The sequence below is a fragment of the Pleurodeles waltl genome, chromosome 10 (assembly GCF_031143425.1).
Source record: "Pleurodeles waltl isolate 20211129_DDA chromosome 10, aPleWal1.hap1.20221129, whole genome shotgun sequence".
NCBI lineage: Eukaryota > Metazoa > Chordata > Amphibia > Caudata > Salamandridae > Pleurodeles > Pleurodeles waltl.
In genome coordinates this window covers 10,143,566-10,165,354 of record NC_090449.1, presented here as the reverse complement: position 1 = coordinate 10,165,354, position 21,789 = coordinate 10,143,566, and the positions used below count along the sequence as shown (strand labels likewise).

Genomic DNA, 21,789 nt, shown 5'->3' with positions numbered 1-21,789 from the left:
GCATTAGACGCCGCAGCCTGGCACTGGTAGAGCGGACCTGTCACCCGGGCATTAGACGCCGCAGCCTGGCACTGGTAGAGCGGACCTGTCACCCGGGCATTAGACTCCTCAGCCTGGCACTGGTAGAGCGGACCTGCCACCCGGGCATTAGACGCCGCAGCCTGGCACTGGTAGAGCGGACCTGACACCCGGGCACTAGACTCCTCAGCCTGGCACTGGTAGAGCGGACCTGTCACCCGGGCATTAGACTCCTCAGCCTGGCACTGGTAGAGCGGACCTGACACCCGGGCACTAGACTCCTCAGCCTGGCACTGGTAGAGCGGACCTGACACCCGGGCATTAGACTCCTCAGCCTGGCACTGGTAGAGCGGACCTGACACCCGGGCATTAGACTCCTCAGCCTGGCACTGGTAGAGCGGACCTGACACCCGGGCACTAGACTCCTCAGCCTGGCACTGGTAGAGCGGACCTGACACCCGGGCACTAGACTCCTCAGCCTGGCACTGGTAGAGCGGACCTGACACCCGGGCACTAGACTCCTCAACCTGGCACTGGTAGAGCGGACCTGCCACCCGGGCACTAGACTCCTCAGCCAGGCACTGGTAGAGCGGACCTGCCACCCGGGCACTAGACTACTCAGCCTGGCACTGGTAGAGCGGACCTGTCACCCGGGCACTAGACTCCTCAGCCTGGCACTGGTAGAGCGGACCTGTCACCCGGGCACTAGACTCCTCAGCCTGGCACTGGTAGAGCGGACCTGTCACCCGGGCACTAGACTCCTCAGCCTGGCACTGGTAGAGCGGACCTGACACCCGGGCACTAGACTCCTCAGCCTGGCACTGGTAGAGCGGACCTGTCACCCGGGCATTAGACGCCGCAGCCTGGCACTGGTAGAGCGGACCTGACACCCGGGCATTAGACGCCGCAGCCTGGCACTGGTAGAGCGGACCTGTCACCCGGGCATTAGACGCCGCAGCCTGGCACTGGTAGAGCGGACCTGTCACCCGGGCATTAGACTCCTCAGCCTGGCACTGGTAGAGCGGACCTGACACCCAGGCATTAGACGCCGCAGCCTGGCACTGGTAGAGCGGACCTGCCACCCGGGCACTAGACTCCTCAGCCTGGCACTGGTAGAGCGGACCTGCCACCCGGGCATTAGACGCCGCAGCCTGGCACTGGTAGAGCGGACCTGTCACCCGGGCACTAGACTCCTCAGCCTGGCACTGGTAGTGCGGACCTGACACCCGGGCACTAGACTTCTCAGCCTGGCACTGGTAGAGCGGACCTGACACCCGGGCACTAGACTCCTCAGCCTGGCACTGGTAGAGCGGACCTGTCACCCGGGCACTAGACTCCTCAGCCTGGCACTGGTAGAGCGGACCTTCCACCCGGGCATTAGACGCCGCAGCCTGGCACTGGTAGAGCGGACCTGACACCCGGGCACTAGACTCCTCAGCCTGGCACTGGTAGAGCGGACCTGACACCCGGGCACTAGACTCCTCAGCCTGGCACTGGTAGAGCGGACCTTCCACCCGGGCACTAGACTCCTCAGCCTGGCACTGGTAGCATAGACCTGCCACCCGGGCATTAGACTCCTCAGCCTGGCACTGGTAGAGCGGACCTGTCACCCGGGCATTAGACTCCTCAGCCTGGCACTGGTAGAGCGGACCTGCCACCCGGGCACTAGACTTCTCAGCCTGGCACTGGTAGCATAGACCCGCCACCCCGGAGGGGCGCAGGGCATCGGACTTCCCGGCCTGGCAATGGGTGTGCTGCCATTGGTGGCGCGGAGCTGACACCCCGGGGAAGTGGCTGGCACTGGGCGTCTTGGCACAGGTAGATAGACGCGCCGCCCGAGGGGGTGCACGACATTCACCCCTCGGCCTGGGGCGGGCGTCTGCTGCTTCCCGAGAATGGAAGCGAGCCGGTCGGACCCGTCCGTGGATGAGAGCTGCCCCGGGGCCAGCTGGCGGGGCTCCAAGAAAGGGGCCGGCGCCTCCCCGGCTTCTCACACTCGCAGCGCTGGGTGGCAAGAGCGGCGCGCTCGGGAGGTACCCCTGCACGGTACCCGCACCTGGTAAGACACTTCTCGGAGAAGTGCGGCTCGCACACATTTTTTCAATTTTGTGTAACTGCACATACTGGAAGGGGCCGCGGGGCCGCTGCCCTCACGGTGCCAAGCTCTTGGAAGGGGCCGCTGCCCTCCCGGTGCCAGGCACTTGGGAGGGGCCGCGTGGGCGCTGCCCTCCAAATGCCCCGCTGCCAGCCACTGGGAAGTGGCCGCGAGAGCGCTGCCCTCCAAACGCTCCCGTGCCAGGCACTTGGAAGGGCCGAGGGCTGCGTATTTGCGCAGCCTCCTCTTGTGTTTACACGAGGCGCTGGAACCTGAGACCTCCTGCCCCGGCACATTGGACATTCCTTGTCGTAGAGGGGTCGGGCAGGGCGGCTCTAGTGGAGCACAGGTGGTCCTCTTGGAGAGCACGGTGCGGACAGAACAGGTCTCTGGTGGACACTGCTGCCCCCCCCCCCCGCCCCTCTCGGAGAGCACGGCGAGGACAGGACACTAGTGGAGCACAGGTGGCTCCCTCGGGGTACGGCGAGGACAGGACAGGTCTCTGGTGAACACCGCTGCCCCCCTGGGAGAGTACGGTAAGGGCAGGACAGGTGAATAGTGGAGCACACGTGGCTCCCTTGGAGAGCACGGCGAGGACTGGACACGTCACTAGTGGAGCACAGGCGGCTCCCTCGGAGAGCACTGTAAGGACAGGTCACTAGTGAAGCACAGGGGGTTCCCTCGGAGAGCACGGTGAGGACAGGACAGGTCACTACTGGAGCACAGGTGGCTCCCTCGGAGAGCACGGCGAGGGCAGGACAGGTCACTAGTGGAGCAGAGGTGACTCCCTTGGAGAGCACGGCGAGGACAGGTCACTAGTGAAGCACAGGGGGCTCCCTCGGCGAGGACAGGACAGGTTGATAGTGGAGCACAGATGGCTCCCTCGGAGAGCATGGCGAGGACAGGACAGGTCAATAGTGGAGCACAGGTGGCTCCCTCGGTGAGCACTGTAAGGACAGGTCACTAGTGAAGCACAGGGGGCTCCCTCGGAGAGCACGGCGAGGACAGGACAGGTCACTAGTGGAGCAGAGGTGGCTTCCTCGGAGAGCACGGTAAGGACAGGGAATGTCACTAGTGGAGCACAGGTGGCTTCCTCGGAGAGAACTGTAAGGACAAGTCACTAGGGGAGCACAGGTGGCTCCCTCGGAGAGCACGGTAAGGACAGGGAAGGTCACTAGTGGAGCACAGGTGGCTTCCTCGGAGAGCACTGTAAGGACAAGTCACTAGGGGAGCACAGGTGGCTCCCTCAGAGAGCACGGTAAGGACAGGGAAGGTCACTAGTGGAGCACAGGCGGCTCCCTCGGAGAGCACTGTAAGGACAGGTCACTAGTGAAGCACAGGGGGTTCCCTCGGAGAGCATGGCGAGGACAGAACAGGTCACTAGTGGAGCAGAGGTGTCTCCCTTGGAGAGCACGGCGAGGACAGGTCACTAGTGAAGCACAGTTGGCTCCTTCAGCGAGGACAGGACAAGTTGATAGTGGAGCACAGGTGGTTCCATCGGTGAGCACTGTCAGGACAGGTCACTAGTGAAGCACAGGTGGCTCCCTCGGAGAGCACGGTAAGGACAGGGAATGTCACTAGTGGAGCACAGGTGGCTTCCTCGGAGAGAACTGTAAGGACAAGTCACTAGGGGAGCACAGGTGGCTCCCTCGGAGAGCACGGTAAGGACAGGGAAGGTCACTAGTGGAGCACAGGTGGCTTCCTCGGAGAGCACTGTAAGGACAAGTCACTAGGGGAGCACAGGTGGCTCCCTCAGAGAGCACGGTAAGGACAGGGAAGGTCACTAGTGGAGCACAGGCGGCTCCCTCGGAGAGCACTGTAAGGACAGGTCACTAGTGAAGCACAGGGGGTTCCCTCGGAGAGCATGGCGAGGACAGAACAGGTCACTAGTGGAGCAGAGGTGTCTCCCTTGGAGAGCACGGCGAGGACCGGTCACTAGTGAAGCACAGTTGGCTCCTTCAGCGAGGACAGGACAAGTTGATAGTGGAGCACAGGTGGTTCCATCGGTGAGCACTGTAAGGACAGGTCACTAGTGAAGCACAGGTGGCTCCCTCAGAGTATGACGAGGACAGGACAGGTCATTAGCGGAGAACAGGTGGCTCCCTCGGAGAGCACGGTAAGGACCGGGAATGTCACTAGTGGAGCACAGGTGGCTTCCTCGGAGAGCACGGTAAGGACAGGGAATGTCACTAGTGGAGCACAGGTGGCTTCCTCGGAGAGAACTGTAAGGACAAGTCACTAGGAGAGCACGGTAAGGACAGGGAAGGTCACTAGTGGAGCACAGGTGGCTTCCTCGGAGAGCACTGTAAGGACAAGTCACTAGGGGAGCACAGGTGGCTCCCTCAGAGAGCACGGTAAGGACAGGGAAGGTCACTAGTGGAGCACAGGCGGCTCCCTCGGAGAGCACTGTAAGGACAGGTCACTAGTGAAGCACAGGGGTTCCCTTGGAGAGCACGGCGAGGACAGGTCACTAGTGAAGCACAGTTGGCTCCTTCAGCGAGGACAGGACAAGTTGATAGTGGAGCACAGGTGGTTCCATCGGTGAGCACTGTAAGGACAGGTCACTAGTGAAGCACAGGTGGCTCCCTCAGAGTATGGCGAGGACAGGACAGGTCATTAGCGGAGAACAGGTGGCTCCCTCGGAGAGCACGGTAAGGACCGGGAATGTCACTAGTGGAGCACAGGTGGCTTCCTCGGAGAGCACTGTAAGGACAAGTCACTAGGGGAGCACAGGTGGCTCCCTCGGAGAGCACGGTAAGGACAGGGAAGGTCACTAGTGGAGCACAGGTGTCTCTCTCTGAGAGCATGGCAAGGACAGGGAAGGTCACTGGCGGAGCACAGGTGGCTCCCTCTGAGAGCACGGCGAGGACAGGACACGTCACTAGTGGAGCACAGGCGGCTCCCTCGGAGAGCGCGGTGAGGACAGGTCACTAGTGGAGCACAGGCGGCTCCCTCGGAGAGCACGGCGAGGGCAGGACAGGTCACTAGTGGAGCACAGGTGGTTCTCTCAGAGAGCATGGTAGGGACAGGGAAGGTCACTAGTGGAGCACAGGTGGCTCCCTTGGTGAGCACGGCAAGGACAGGGCAGGTCACTAGTGGAGCACAGGTGGCTCCCTCGGAGAGCACGGTAAGGACAGGGAAGGTCACTAGTGGAGCACAGGTAGCTCCCTCGGTGAGCACGGCGAGGACAGGATAGGTCACTAGAGGAGCACAGGTGGCTCCCTCGGTGAGCACTGGAAGGACAGGTCACTAGTGAAGCACAGGTGGCTCCCTCGGAGAGCACGGTGAGGACAGAACAGGTCACTACTGGAGCACAGGTGGCTCCCTCGGAGAGCACAGTGAGGACAGGACAGGCAATTAGTGGAGCACAGGTGGTTCTCTCTGAGAGCACGGTAGGGACAGGGAAGGTCACTAGTGGAGCACAGGTGGCTCCCTCGGTGAGCACGGCGAGGACAGGGCAGGTCACTAGTGGAGCACGGCGAGCACAGGGCTGGTCACTAGTGGAGCACAGGTGGCTCCCTCGGAGAGCACGGTGAGGACAGGTCACTAGTGGAGCACAGGCGGCTCCCTCGGAGAGCACGGAGAGGGCAGGACAGGTCACTAGTGGAGCACAGGTGGTTCTCTCAGAGAGCATGGTAGGGACAGGGAAGGTCACTAGTGGAGCACAGGTGGCTCCCTCGTGAGCACGGCAAGGACAGGGCAGGTCACTAGTGGAGCACAGGTGGCTCCCTCGGAGAGCACGGGAAGGATAGGGAAGGTCACTAGTGGAGCACAGGTAGCTCCCTCGGTGAGCACGGCGAGGATAGGTCACTAGTGGAGCACAGGTGGCTCCCTCGGTGAGCACGGTGAGGACAGAACAGGTCACTAGTGGAGCACAGGTGGCTCCCTCGGTGAGCACGGCGAGGATAGGTCACTAGTGAAGCACAGGTGGCTCCCTCGGAGAGCACGGTGAGGACAGAACAGGTCACTACTGGAGCACAGGTGGCTCCCTCGGAGAGCACGGTGAGGACAGGACAGGCAACTAGTGGAGCACAGGTGGTTCTCTCCCAGAGCACGGTAGGGACAGGGAAGGTCACTAGTGGAGCACAGGTGGCTCCCTCGGTGAGCACGGCGAGGACAGGGCAGGTCACTAGTGGAGCACGGCGAGGACAGGGCTGTTCACTAGTGGAGCACAGGTGGCTCCCTCGGAGAGCACGGTAAGGACAGGGAAGGTCACTAGTGGAGCACAGGCGGCTCCCTCGGAGAGCACGGTGAGGACAGGATAGGTCACTAGTGGAGCACAGGTGGCTTCCTCGGTGAGCACGGTGAGGACAGGTCACTAGTGGAGCACATGTGGCTCCCTCAGTGAGCACTGTAAGGACAGGACAGGTCACTAGTGGAGCACACGTGGCTCCCTCAGTGAGCACTGTAAGGACAGGACAGGTCACTAGTGGAGCACAGGTGGTTCCCTCCGAGAGCACGATAAGGGCAGGGAAGGTCACTAGTGGAGCACAGGTGGCTACTGGTGACTGGGGCTCAACTTACGCAAGAAATCCTCCTGTTTTTGATGTGAAACATTTTTTGTGTATAAATTGGTTTGTCATTGTCCCTCAAACAGATCTCCAGCTGTGCTACACAGAGGAAAGCTCCTGCCAGGTACAGGTTAGACTATGTTGGAGACATCAGAGGAAACCAGGCCACAAAAACTGCCTCCTTCTATGCATTACTAAGAGAAATCTGGCAAGAGCGGGTGTCGATTTGAGAGAGTATGGAGTGAAACTGCGTTTCAGGAAGGCGGTTAAAATTGCCTGTATCTACTTTCATGTTCTTGGAGTAACCACCTGGGTTTAGTTGTTGAAATAAATGAGCGCATGGCATTGAAGGAAAACTGGAGCCTTAAGAACATTGTCTCAAGTGATTGCAGAGAGAGCAGCAGAAGACCACAGACTGTAATTGGAAGAACCTTTAGAGTCATTATTGTCCAGGGAGGATCTGTGAGGGGTTTCCACCATGATCGCTTTGAGGATAGTCTGTTTGAGACCATCTTAAGTCTTCGATGGCTGTGTTTCTCTACCTCACTCTATCATATCTGGGCATCCTTCACCTTTGAATGCAGTGTCTGGGTAATGAATGGGGTGGATACTCTGCAATCTGTGTTGGTTGTGTTTGGTTCCTCTATCTGTGTCTGCCTGCTACATTTGTGAATTCCATGTGATGGATGCCTACTTTTCATGCCAACACACAGTTTATAGTGCCAAATGGTGTGAACCCCATTATAAAGTTAAAAGGAGATGCTGCGTCAGGAGGATAATTCCACATCCTTTACCTTCAGGTGGCCACACGGGGTATCTGGTGATGGTACATGACCTTACCGCTGTTGCTGCTGTCATCCCAGATGTCTTCTGTGACCTTCAGGGCTGCCTGGCTTCGGCCATCGAGCTTGTCCTTTCTGTACAGTGTTTGCATTCAAGCCTCTTCCTACATTTTGACCACATGACCTCCAGCTCTAGTTGATGGTTTTGCTTATTAGAGAGCCATTGGAGTTCCTTGTTTGGGAGGAATCTGTCTGGGTAACTAGCCGAATGCTGAGGAAATGATTTAGAAGTATGGGAGGCACTGGTGAATCACCTGATAATTTACGTTTAGGAGACCTGTGGATGTTGATCAAATATTGGTCGGTCTGCGAAACACCATCTTGGGAAGCTAGCGTATTTTGGAATGAATGTGAATTATTGGCTAAAAGACGTGCCTAATAGCACATGACATTTCAGTTGGTTTTTAATTCTGCCTTGACTGTGAAGGTGTTGTGGGACCTTATGTGAAGAACACGAAATAGCTTTAATAGGCGCTGCTGAGACAGGGGCTTTGACTACACCCAAATGTGGGATCCCTTAAGTGCAGATTTTGATTGTGCGACAATGTTGTGTTACCGCTGAAAGAGTGCTTGTATTGCGTTTTTTCCTTGTGAGAAAGCATTTGGTCAGCTTAGCAAAATTGACTTGCTTATGTTGAAAATCCATTGATTAAGGCAATAGGCTTTATCTGTTTAATATGAGGGGTTGTGACAAAGGCAATAGGCCGGGTTTATTTTTTGTGAAAACGCGAAGTACGTTAAAGCCAAGAGGTGTTTGAAGGTAAGTTGTCATTACACTGTGTTAAAGCCTGTAGACTGGTATTTTGTTACAGAGAACTTTACAGAATGCCATGGTAAGCAGAGGTGTTGGTTACTCCTGGGACAAATCCTTGGGGTAGAAGACTCGCGCTTTGAGAATCTTTGTTCTGCCATTTTAGTAAAAGTTTTATATATTGTTTTGCCAACTGTCATTTTGTACATATTTGTACTTGTTACTTACACCATTAGCCACATTCTTCATGACAATGTCCTTCAGCTAGGCACATGATACAGGAGAAGTAAGGGCCTGAATTGGCGTAAAATAAATCCTGTAAGGAAATTGTAGGAAAATTACCCTGTTTGCATGGTCACCTCTATTTTGTTTTTACTAGATTTGTGTGCTGGACTTTGCACTCTACACAATGAGAAACTGCTGTCCTGTGTATATGCTTCGACCCCTGCAAACATGTTCAATTAATATACACCTGATTGGCAAATTTAACTTGCCTGTAAGTTCCGAGGTTATGGTACAGATGCGCCCCGGAAGCCTGTAGATTGAATATCACTATGTCTCTGTGCCACCACTAAAGTGACAATGCGAGGCTTGTCCCTGCAGCCTGGGAGGTAGTTTTAAAACTGCCAATTTGACCTGACAAAATAATAAACATTTTCCCAAGACTAAACTCTCCTTTTTAACACTTATAAGTGACCCCAAGATAGGCCATAAATGCCGAAAGGGCAGGGCATATGTTATTTAAAAAGTAGGACATTTGTATTTTTTTTGTTCTACATGTCTTCACAGTGAAAAGCGTTAAAAAAAAAAAAAAAAAACTTGAGGAAAGGCTGGCTCTCCCGTAGGGAAGCACTGGGTTACAACATAGCTTATAATGCTTAACTTCAGTTTGGAAGTAGCTAGAACAATTATTCAAAGATGCATTTAAATAGCAAGTTCAAATAAAATTTGATGGTCAAGTTGGGTTTCATATTACTGTTTAAAAATTACACTTTTAGAAAGTTTAATATTTTTCTGCCAGTGCTCAGTGTCTCTCAGGAGCTAAATGGCCCATTGATTAGGTATGAAGTTGCTGCCAGAGATGGGGAGGGTGGTTGACCTCCCCTTCACAGGATGGCCATCTGGGATGTAGAAGACAGGAGGAGGACTGTACCTGTTATTGCAACCTTTAAGGAAAACAGAGAACCCTAAGAGCTTGACCAGCTCCTAACTGACTCTTGGAGTCCGCTTCTTGGTCTTGGGTACATTTGACTGACCACCTGCTGAACTTTAGGGACACAAACTGCAAAAAACTCACTTTCCTAACAGATCCTCGTTGACCAGTTAAAATTGGACCATAACAGTGGCCTTTTCTGGAGTGAGTCCTGACCTCTCAGTGGTGTCCCTAAGGCCCTGTTGCCCTTAGATCCCTAAGGCCTTGTTGCCCTTAGACCCCCTAAGGCCCTGTTGCCCTTAGACCCCCCCCTAAGGCCCCGTTGCCCTTAGACCCCCCCCCTAAGGCCCCGTTGCCCTTAGACCCCCCCCTAAGGCCCCGTTGCCCTTAGACCCCCCCCTAAGGCCCCGTTGCCCTTAGACCCCCCCCCTAAGGCCCCGTTGCCCTTAGACCCCCCCCCTAAGGCCCCATTGCCCTTAGACCCCCCCCCTAAGGCCCCGTTGCCCTTAGACCCCCCCCTAAGGCCCCTTTGCCCTTAGACCCCCCCCCTAAGGCCCCTTTGCCCTTAGACCCCCCCCCTAAGGCCCCGTTGCCCTTAGACCCCCCCCTAAGGCCCCGTTGCCCTTAGACCCCCCCCTAAGGCCCCGTTGCCCTTAGACCCCCCCCTAAGGCCCCGTTGCCCTTAGACCCCCCCCTAAGGCCCCGTTGCCCTTAGACCCCCCCTAAGGCCCCGTTGCCCTTAGACCCCCCCCTAAGGCCCCGTTGCCCTTAGACCCCCCCCTAAGGCCCCGTTGCCCTTAGACCCCCCCCTAAGGCCCCGTTGCCCTTAGACCCCCCCCTAAGGCCCCGTTGCCCTTAGACCCCCCCCTAAGGCCCCGTTGCCCTTAGACCCCCCCCTAAGGCCCCGTTGCCCTTAGACCCCCCCCCCCCAAGGCCCCGTTGCCCTTAGACCCCCCCCCCCAAGGCCCCGTTGCCCTTAGCCCCCCCCCCCCCAAGGCCCTGTTGCCCTTAGCCCCCCCCCCCCCAAGGCCCTGTTGCCCTTAGACCCCCCCCCCCAAGGCCCTGTTGCCCTTAGACCCCCCCCCCCAAGGCCCTGTTGCCCTTAGACCCCCCCCCCAAGGCCCTGTTGCCCTTAGACCCCCCCCCCAAGGCCCTGTTGCCCTTAGACCCCCCCCCCCAAGGCCCTGTTGCCCTTAGACCCCCCCCTAAGGCCCTGTTGCCCTTAGACCCCCCCCCTAAGGCCCTGTTGCCCTTAGACCCCCCCCTAAGGCCCTGTTGCCCTTAGACCCCCCCTAAGGCCCTGTTGCCCTTAGACCCCCCCCTAAGGCCCTGTTGCACTTAGACCCCCCCCCCCCAAGGCCCTGTTGCCCTTAGACCCCCCCCTAAGGCCCTGTTGCCCTTAGACCCCCCCCCAAGGCCCTGTTGCCCTTAGACCCCCCCCCCTAAGGCCCTGTTGCCCTTAGACCCCCCCCCCTAAGGCCCTGTTGCCCTTAGACCCCCCCCCCCCTAAGGCCCTGTTGCCCTTGGACCCCCCCCCCCCTAAGGCCCTGTTGCCCTTGGACCCCCCCCCCCCCCTAAGGCCCTGTTGCCCTTAGACCCCCCCCTAAGGCCCTGTTGCCCTTAGACCCCCCCCTAAGGCCCTGTTGCCCTTAGACCCCCCCCAAGGCCCTGTTGCCCTTAGACCCCCCCCCAAGGCCCTGTTGCCCTTAGACCCCCCCCCTAAGGCCCTGTTGCCCTTAGACCCCCCCCCCTAAGGCCCTGTTGCCCTTAGACTCCCCCCTAAGGCCCTGTTGCCCTTAGACCCCCCCTAAGGCCCTGTTGCCCTTAGACCCCCCCTAAGGCCCTGTTGCCCTTAGACCCCCCCCCCTAAGGCCCTGTTGCCCTTAGACCCCCCCCCCCCTAAGGCCCTGTTGCCCTTAGCCCCCCCCCCCCCTAAGGCCCTGTTGCCCTTAGACCCCCCCCCCTAAGGCCCTGTTGCCCTTAGACCCCCCCCCTCCTAAGGCCCTGTTGCCCTTAGACCCCCCCCCCCCTAAGGCCATGTTGCCCTTAGACCCCCCCCCCCCCCCCAAGGCCCTGTTGCCCTTAGACCCCCCCCCCCCCCCAAGGCCCTGTTGCCCTTAGGTCCCCCCCCCCCCCCAAGGCCCTGTTGCCCTTAGGTCCCCCCCCCCCAAGGCCCTGTTGCCCTTAGGTCCCCCCCCCCCAAGGCCCTGTTGCCCTTAGGTCCCCCCCCCCCAAGGCCCTGTTGCCCTTAGGTCCCCCCCCCCCCCCCCAAGGCCCTGTTGCCCTTAGGTCCCCCCCCCCCCCCAAGGCCCTGTTGCCCTTAGGTCCCCCCCCCCCCCCCAAGGCCCTGTTGCCCTTAGGTCCCCCCCCCCCCAAGGCCCTGTTGCCCTTAGGTCCCCCCCCCCAAGGCCCTGTTGCCCTTAGGTCCCCCCCCCCAAGGCCCTGTTTCCCTTAGGTCCCCCCCCCCCCCAAGGCCCTGTTGCCCTTAGGCCCCCCCCCCCCCCTAAGGCCCTGTTGCCCTTAGACCCCCCCCCAAGGCCCTGTTGCCCTTAGACCCCCCCCCAAGGCCCTGTTGCCCTTAGACCCCCCCCCAAGGCCCTGTTGCCCTTAGACCCCCCCTAAGGCCCTGTTGCCCTTAGACCCCCCCCTAAGGCCCTGTTGCCCTTAGACCCCCCCCCTAAGGCCCTGTTGCCCTTAGACCCCCCCCTAAGGCCCTGTTGCCCTTAGACCCCCCCTAAGGCCCTGTTGCCCTTAGACCCCCCCCTAAGGCCCTGTTGCCCTTAGACCCCCCCCCTAAGGCCCTGTTGCCCTTAGACCCCCCTAAGGCCCTGTTGCCCTTAGATGTGTCAGTACATCCCTGCCTAAACCTAAAGCCTGGGGACTTAAAAAAAAACTTTTTCAAGGTTTTTGCCTTGGAAAATCGACCGGAAACTGGGGTAAACCTGCCAAGTCAGTCCTTTGAAAGTGGGTTGCCACTGGGCTAAAGATCCAGGTTGCTCCTGTTGAAAACTTTTTTGCAGCTGCAAATTCGTTTCAGCAGAACATCCGAAGAAGGTTATCTGGCCTTCTGGAGCTCTGTTTAGCTACAGCCTTGTTCTGCTGGAGGAATCTGAGCTCCTAAAAGCCCAAAGGTAGGCATCTTCATTTGGCGAAGATGCCAAAAGTATCCAGCAAGGAACTGTCCTTGGCATGAACTTTTGGATTTCCTCTACTCTGAGCTTTCACACCGAAAGTCAAAGTCTTCAACAGGACTTCGCCTGACAAATATCCGGCCTTCTGGAACCCATCTCGGCCACAGCCGGCTGCCGTGACTTTTAGAGACTAAGTCCGAAGGTAAAATGTACAAATGGGGCGAACCTGGTGTCTGTATCTGACCCTCGCTCCGTCAGAGACGACCTTAAACCTTACTCTTACCCTTGTCCCGGGGTAGCGCAACAAGTTGCCTGCAATTGCTACTTTGTAATTGTATTTATATATCCGGTATTGAAGCGCTTTGTGGCGAGTAGCACGCTACTCTGGAACCCAAAGGATTAGTGCTGGATTACTATAGGGAAATAAAAGTTGTTAATTTGAGCGGTGGAAATGTGAGTCTGATAAGTTGATTGAATGGGATAAAGTAGGGATAGAGGAGGGAAGAATGTAGATAGTGTTTGGAAGCTCATATTAGATGAGGTTTGGTAAGTCAAAGGAGGGATAGAGGAGGGGAGGGTCTAGAAAGGGTTATTAAAGTGACATTTGAGGTGCATCAAGGGAGGGATAGAGGAGGGAAGAGTCTAGAATGGGTTATTAGTGAGATCAATAGTAAAATGAGGTTTGGGACGAAGGAGGGAAGAGACTAGGAAGTGTTTGTTTTTCTGGAGATGATAGTAATAGAATGAGGTTTGGGATTATTAAAGGAGGGATAGAGAAGGGAAGAGTCAAGAAGGGATCTTAGGCAGATCATCGTAAGAGAATGAGGTTTGGGATGAGTCAGAGTGGAGGTAGCGTGTATATAGAGAGAGGTATAGGGTGAGAGAGTAGTGCACTGGAGGAACTTGAAGGCGTTTTTGTTCCTACAGTAGGAGTAAACTAATACAGATACGTAACTACACAGAAAAGGTGCCCCTTTATAAGGGATATCATAAATATACAATTGTATTGCATAAAGTTCCATATGTGCAAGTATGTATAGTTAGAAATTCAGACTTTCAGGTGTCTTTGCAAATAAAAGCTAATATGTGTGTTTTTAGAATTTTGTTTTCATTTTATATTTTCATTTTGTTTTCCTCTATTTCCATAGTAAAGTACTTGTAGATACAATTATGATCATATTTACATATTGTGATAGATAAATAAAATATACCCATTAGAATCTAATCAAATAACTCTTGAAAACTATGCAGTGACCTATATGCATGTTAAGCATAAAATAACATATATATTTTAACCATAAGTAATGTATACATTTGTCAAGCAAACCTAAAATATATCTATAGTGTGTGTGTGTGTGTGTGTGTGTGTGTGTGTGTATATATATATATATATATATATATATATATCAAATGATAAACGTTTTGATGCATATGCTGTACGATTGTTTTGAGTATAGTGGTCATGTAGGAAAAAGCCAACACTTGAGTAGTCTTCTGAAGGTACAATAGTCATCTGTGGCTCTTATGTCTGAAGGTAATGAATTCTGTAATTTGGTCACTTGAACAGTGAAAGATGTACCACCCATGTTTTTTTTTTTCATGTATGCTGGGGTTTTGAGGCGATTTGTCAATCTTAAGCGGAGGCTCCTTTGTTATATGTATTTTGTGATTTTATTTCGGATTAAAAAGCAGTCTTGTTCCTTATATTGCTTTGTGGGTGATACAAAGGAGCTTGAAGGTGTAACTTCTGATAACCGGTAAGCTATATACGGCCCACAAGGCAGGGGTGTGTGGGCTTCTGGCTTTACATGTAGGAGTAGTCTGGCAGCAGAGTTATGAATTTGTTGTAGTCTTTTCACAGTTGATAAAGCTGATCTGTGGTAGAGGTCACGTTTTAGGCCGTACAAGAGAGATAGTAGCCAGGGCCTTGTGTGGAAATCCTGGGTAGGAGAAGAAGCGTTGCCGAGTTTTCATGAAGCTTGATCTTGCTGACTTGTGCACTTGGCATTCTTTGATAACTTGCAGTCCATAGTAATTCCAAGGCTTCCTTCTTCCTTAGACACTTTAGGAGGTGGTCCCAGTCAGGCCAGGCACGGAGTGGGTCATAGATTTTGCCAAACGATGTGTGTAAGAATTTCAGGTTTGGAAGCATTCAATTTGAGATGGCTCCATGTCATCCACTTCTCTGAAGCAACTTAAGATTTGAGTTTCCAGTGTTTTCGGTTTAAGAAGTATTTGTCTTATCTGCATCGTTATAGCATGTGAGCTGAAATTTATTGATCATTGCCTTGTAACGTCTCCATGTAGTAGTTGAAAAGCAAGGGTGAAATGATAGCTTTGTGCTTTTTGTTGTTACTTTTATCTAAAACGTTTAAAAATTCATATCTTTGGTTCCCTTTTATTGGATTTTTGGCGTTTTAGTATCATGCTTGTTCATGAAAATATTGTCCATTATTATTATAAATTGGAGCACTTTTTTTTTTTTTTGTTAACTGTTTTGCTACTTCTAAATGCTTTATACATTTTTTTTTTAGTTAAGTCTGTCTGCCCTGTGTTGTAGCTATCAGAGGTTGAGCTCAGGGTTAAATGGCTGAAACGTTCGCTGGAGCCACAAGAATAGTGACACTTGCTTGTGGTGGACTACCATCCACCCAACTAATAATCCACTTTCTCGCAGAAATTACTTGCAGTGATAACCACAAAACATCTGAGTGAAGTATTCCAAGGTTTGCAGAGATTTCTCATATCAAAAAGTTCAAAAAAATGCACAGCTCGTTGCTCCCCAATCCCGTTTCAGGGAATCTGAACAAAGAACTAACCTGTCACCTCTGGGCATATGGGACACTGGAGGAGGGCGATACCTTAAAGAGACTGTGCCACGCAGACTCTGCCTTTCTGCCCTTCTTTTCAACTATTTTCCTTCCAAAAAGGTTAGTGACAGATGTTTGTGTTCACTTTTTATTACATTTTTGGCTATTTGGACTGTATGGGTTTAATTTGTTAAGTGAAAATAAATGAATGTGGCCAATTTTTAGCCTATCTTTGAGCTACAAAGACATTTTTGCTAAAGATTGCTTTTCTCCTGAAAAGCTGATCACTCACATGCGTAGAGGCTGCAGAGTTCAGTGCTTAGGACTGTCAGTGAGGATCACCTGAGGGGAAGGCTTCTTCTTGGCAGGTGGAGGTGGTGTACTTCTGTGCGCACCGGACATGACTCTTCCATCGGAAGCTGTGCTCGATGAGACTTGAATGTCCATGTACGAGTTTATTCTCATGTCAACCGGGCCCAGTGGTCAATAAAGGGAGAGGAGACCGTCGTCTGCCTACAGCCGCCTGCGTGTTCACTGAGCAGGGTGACATCGGAGGTGGGTTACTACCACGCGGAGGCCTCGGAAGCAGTGTGCATCATCCTGGCTCTGGAGAACGTCTTCTGGGCATCGAGTGATGGAAACGGGGTACGGGGGGGGGAGTGTACAGACACTTTAGTTGCTAGATTATGAAAAGGGACTTCCTTCCTCCCAGGCCGATAATACCCGGCGTGAGACTTCTTTGTGCATCTTTAGTTCTCTTCTTCAGCAGAGTCTATCTGAGGAAAGCAGAGTTGGGGAGGACGTTGTGTAGCACAAAATATTTAGGATTTACTCATGCTTTTCTTTAATCCTTGAGGTCATGAGGCGCGTCCCCCCAGTGTTGGGCCTTTTTTTACAGGTCCGCCTTGCCAGTGCAGCTGTCTAGTAAGAATTTAAATTCGCTGTGGGGGTTGCTTCCTCCCAGAAGAGTATAACTTTAGGACACATACATCCGGCTCTTTGGTTGATTATTCCGCCACTGTGGATTGCTTACATTGCCTCTGGTTATACTTGTTAGTTAGGTACCAAACGTGCACGGAATCATTAAACGTTAATGTCTTGTATCAGTCATGCAGCTTCTGTGGGCCTTGCTTGACAGTGCAATGTGTTTGTTATCCGACTGTGTGATCCACATAGCAGAAGCTTTGGGAGCACTGCCTAGGAAGGGAGGTTGTCTGCGCCCACACGTAGATTCTCTTGAGTGAAGATGTTATTGGGCAGATGTTCTGGGATTCCGCCCAGGGAGAGTGCTTGTGCACCCTCTCCTTTGTGGGAGGCGATGTGCTTATTACAGCAGGACTGTGGTGCTTATGGGACCCAGTGTTGATCAAGGCGGATTGTTTATTATAAAGTGTTACGACAAAGACTGTAGGCCTAACTTATTTATGGTGAAAAGCACATGTAATGGCCAATAGGTCTATTAGTGTGGATTGCCATACACTGTGCTAACTCGTCTAGACAGTTGTTTTCTTGCATGGAATTTCCCAGGTTTCTGTTGTATGCGCGGATTTTTGTATCGATGACTTCCTTTGACAAACCCTGGCTTTGGGGGAGGGTAGAAGATTTCCAGTGAGATTCTGTAGTGGTGTAATCCTCGATAGATGAATCAGGAAACCGAGGTGAGTATTTATTCTTTTATTCAGATAACTAGTACAGCTAAAGGGAACAGGTCCGTACAGACTAACATCCTGGCTCAACTGCCACAAGAGAATTCCAACGTCGTGGACATTGGAACTCCCTCGCGTCATTAGCCACACATTCCATTAAGGAATGTGCTCACACACAACACATCCCCTTTCCTTATCTTAAAATAAATAATAACCAACAGATAAGCTAAATAAGAACAAAACAATTCAAAGTTAAAATACAAAAATGATAAGGTTCCTTACAATGTAAAGGTGGAAGTTAACTCTCAAGTATATATCCTAACACATAATCTTTCAACCAACCCGGACGTGTCACCTTCCTCTTCTCCTCACGCATAGCATCTTCCCCATCACATTTCAGGTCACTACCCTCACACGTTCCCCCTTCTTCATAGTTAGAACCATCTTGGGTCGTGGGCAAAATGCAGTCACTCTCTCCCGCAGTCCTAACACCTAGTAACTCATCCTCTAACCAATCAGATCTTCCATTCTCAATCTCATTTTTTCGTACAATATACTCCTTATTGTTAATTACAGCAATGCGTTTGAGATTCCAAACCTTCCCATTACTCAATCTAACAGCATTATGCAATACTTCCATCACTTGTTCGGGTTCAAAATATTGGCTTTCATTCTTCTTAACTTTATAAGGTTTCTTAACTCGTACCCAATCTCCCACAGAAATTTCCACAGGTTTCACATGATGAGATTGGTCATAGTACGACTTGTTTTTAATGTGTGTTTTGTCTAAATTATCCCTAACCACTCCCAAGGACCAATGCTCCACACCCACATCACACAACCACGCAGGATTATGCTTACCCCTGGGTTTTCTGCCTCTCATAATGATGAACAGACTCAATCCAGTAGATACATTTTCAGTAATTCTGTACGCCCAAACAGCTTTAAATACAGCTGTGTGCCAATCATCCTTACTTCTGGAGTTCTGAATAACATTTCTGATAACTCTATTGAATCTCTCCACAGTACCATTTCCACTGGGATTGTACAAAGATGTAGTTTTGTGCTTAATTCCCACTCTTTCAAAATACAATCTAGCAGCATCTGAAACAAATTGCACACCGTTATCACTTAACAATTTCGCTGGAATACCTTCAGACAAAAATACCTTGTCCATAAACTCAAGCACACTAGCAGTGTCCGCTCTTCCTATTATACCGATTTCAGGCCATTTGGAAAATAGATCAATAAGAACAATAACATATTCTTGTTCATCCCCAACAGGACCAAACAAATCTACCGCAACACATTCCCAAGGTTGTTTAGGTAAGAGAGCTTGCTCCATAGGTGCTCTCAAAGTACACAAACTTTTGTCCGCCGATGAACACACCTTACAGGATCTTACAAATCTTTCCACCACTTTGTCTACTCCCGGCCACCAAAATAAATCCTTTACAACTGATTTGGTGCGGACAATACCGAAATGACCTTCATGACACAGATTAAAAACAACATCTCTCATACCGCACGGTGGAATAATTTTATTTCCCCTCAAGATGATATTTCCATCCATGGACAATTCATGTCTAACCTCCCAAAAGTGCTTGTTCGACTCTGTAAGTTTTTCTTTCCTAGGCCAACCTTCCAACATAAACTTCCTTACCATTTTCAAATCAAGATCCCTATCCATCTCTTCTTCCCAAGAGTCCTTATCAATAGAAGAACTTCCAACATTATGTATGAGAGCAATGCTATAATCCTCCCAAGGATCATCCACGCAACTTTCCAATGGACCTGGCAACCTTGATAAACAATCAGCCAACAAATTGTTCCTCCCAGGAACGTACACAATGCGATATATAAAATCTTTCATACGCAAGGACAGTCTCAAAATTCTCGCAGAAGCCAACACACTACCCTCTGATGTAAGTAACTTAATCAAAGGTTTATGATCAGATTGAATAGTGATGCACTTACCCCAAATGAATGTACGAAAGTGTTCTAAGGCCCAAGCACATGCTAAAGCCTCCTTTTCGATAACTGAGTATTTCTCCTCAGAAGGTGATAATGATCTGGAAGCAAACAAGATAATCCGCTCCCTTCCATCTCTGCTTTTCTGAGATAAAACAGCTCCTAACCCCTTATTGCTTGCATCAGTAGTTATCACAGTATCTAATTCAGGTCAAAACTTCCTAAATTCGCAACATTGCTCAAATCATCTTTAATCTTCACAAATTCTTGTTCACATACTTCACTCCAGATAAAATGAGCATTCTTTTTAAGAAGAAGTCTTAAATTATAAACCTTACTAGCAAAATTTGGGATGAATTTCGCACAAAACTCTGCCATCCCCAAAAACGATCTTACTTCTTCCTTTGAAATGGGGGTCGATGCACCAACAATAGCGTTAACCAACGAAGCTTTAGGTTTCACACCATCACCACTCATCTCATGCCCCAAATACTCCACGCTTCTCCTAGCAAGCTTGCATTTGCTCAACTCCACAGTCAAACCTTTACTCTCCAACACCCCCAAAACATGTCTCAATCTTTCATCATGCACCTTCCGATCACCCCCAAACACCAAAATATCATCTTGGAAACACATCACACCTAATGATTTTCCAAACAACCTATACATTAGTCTTTGAAAAACTCCAGCTGCAGACGCTAGTCCAAAAGGCATCCTTTTGTACTGAAAACATCCAAAAGGAGTGATAAAAGCTGTCAAATTCCTCGATTCAGATCTCAAAGGAATCTGATGGTAAGCAGCTGATAAGTCAATTGTAGAGAACCAACTCGCACCCTTTAAACTGGAAACCATCTCAGTTATTTTTTGTAAAGGAAAACGATCAATCACAATATTATCATTTAAATATCTCAAATCGACACATAAGCGGATCCTCCCATTGCTGCGTCGGGCGATAACCACTGGTGAAATCCACTCTGCATTTTCTATTGGTTCAATAACATCCATTCGCACCAATTTCTCTAACTCTTTAGAAACCTCATCCCTTATCATTAAAGGTACTGGTCTCACTTTATGAATTTTTGGTATGGCATTCTTCTTTAATACTATTTCATGTTCAAAACCAGCCAACTTCCCTAGCTGTGTATCAAAGACTTTAGGGAATCTCCTTTCCATTTCCACAGCTGAAGAGAACCCATCCTCAACTATTAGTACTTTTTCTCTGCTGTTGGGATCCAAGATCATCTGAAGTTTTCGTTGATCTTTCCATCCAAGAACTGATGGCCCCCTTTTTGACACATACAGTTTTCCTCTGGAACACCTATTCTTAAATGAAAATGAGAGCCATCTAAAACCAAGCAGGTCAATTTTTTTCTCCAGTATAACTTTCTGGACATACATCAGGTTGTGACAATTGCTTTCCTAATTTATTCACAAACGTTGTGTTCCACACTTCTTCATTCACAATGGTGATGGGAGATCCAGAATCAGCATATAAAGTAATCGGAATCCCACCAATCTCCATATCACATATTGGTTTCCCTTTAGACCCTGCATCAGTTATATTCAAGATAAAATTCTCATTAACCGTAACGTCTTTAAATTCAGGAGAAAAATCTTCGTTCTCAATTCCCATGTGAGAATCACCTTCTGATATACATTTAATTATTTTCTTTTTACTCCTGCAGACTTTCGCAAAATGGCCCATAATACCACATTTACTGCATTTTAATTTCAAAGCCGGGCACGACTTAGCATATGCCAGATGCTCCTTACTGTCACACCTATAACACCTCTTCTCACTATCATTGCTCAGTGATGTTTTCTGTTCCTTCGGCGTTTTACGATTAGAAATTCTGTAAACGTTGTCAACACTCCTCTCAGTTGATTTTAATTCCGAAACACACCTTTCAGAAATTTCTGCCTTCCTTGCAATGGCCAAAATCTCCTCCAGCTGTGAATCACCATTAATCCATAACCTTTCTTGAATGGATTGATTGTTGCCATGCATAACCACCTGATCCCGTATCAGATCATCATGTATAGGACCAAATTTCTAATCCAGGGCCAATTTTTTTAAATCTGCCACATAGTCATCCACCGACTCCCCTTTCTCTTGCTTCCTTTGGAAAAACTTATAACGAGTAATTCCAACACAAACTTTTGGTGCAAAATATTTGTCAAGATCTTGTATTGCAACCTTAAAAACACAAGTGTCACCACTTAAAGAACTTTTCTGCATCTTATTATACGTTTTCAACCCTATGGGCCCCAACAAATGTAACAAGAGTCTCTTCTTCTGTTCTGCAGGCATTTTATCCTCAAGATCAATGGCCCCTTTATAGTTCATAAAATAGTCCTTCCATTCAATCCATTTAACTGGTGGAGCGTTCCCTGCAGCCCAAAATGCTTGTGGTGGAATAATAGTAAAATTAGGCTGTGCGAGTTGTGCCATGACACCCACACTTTAATAACCAATCCAGTAGAAATCAACTTAATCCACAGTTCAGGACCTGTTCCCTTTTCCTCTTTTATATTCTTTTTTTTTTCTTCTTCTGTTATTTTTCTATTATTTTAATAAGAAGAAAACTTTAATGTCCTTCCTATTCCCTCGTACAAATGTTCGAAATGCTGGAAATAGTGCTCACTACCTAGAAACTGACGGCAGCAAACAGCTAACGATGTGTAGAGCGTCTCCGGTTGCCTAGGAGACGCTCCGTTCATAAATTGTGCCTTTGCGCACGCTTCAAATACCTTAGGAGACGCGAGAAAGATGCGTCTCCGTATCCTAGGAAACAATGCGTGCGCGCCGAGCGGCTCGTGCCTCCGTTGTATCCTTTGTAACGCGTGCGCGCAGAGCGGCT

The 21,789-nt window shown here is 50.9% G+C and overlaps 1 protein-coding gene across 2 annotated transcripts in view; it reads left to right on the top strand.

Annotated features, from left to right (window-relative positions):
- Window positions 1–21,789, top strand: part of WNK3 (WNK lysine deficient protein kinase 3) — a 577,357-nt gene that overhangs the window by 32,282 nt on the left and 523,286 nt on the right. The window contains exon 1 of one of the 2 annotated variants that reach the window (XM_069209346.1): window positions 2,021–2,077. The exons of the other annotated variant lie outside the window; for it this stretch is intronic. The gene's annotated coding sequence lies outside the window, so the exon portion shown is untranslated. Of the gene's footprint in view, window positions 1–2,020; window positions 2,078–21,789 lie in introns of those variants that run through there. 2 annotated transcript variants of the gene reach the window in all.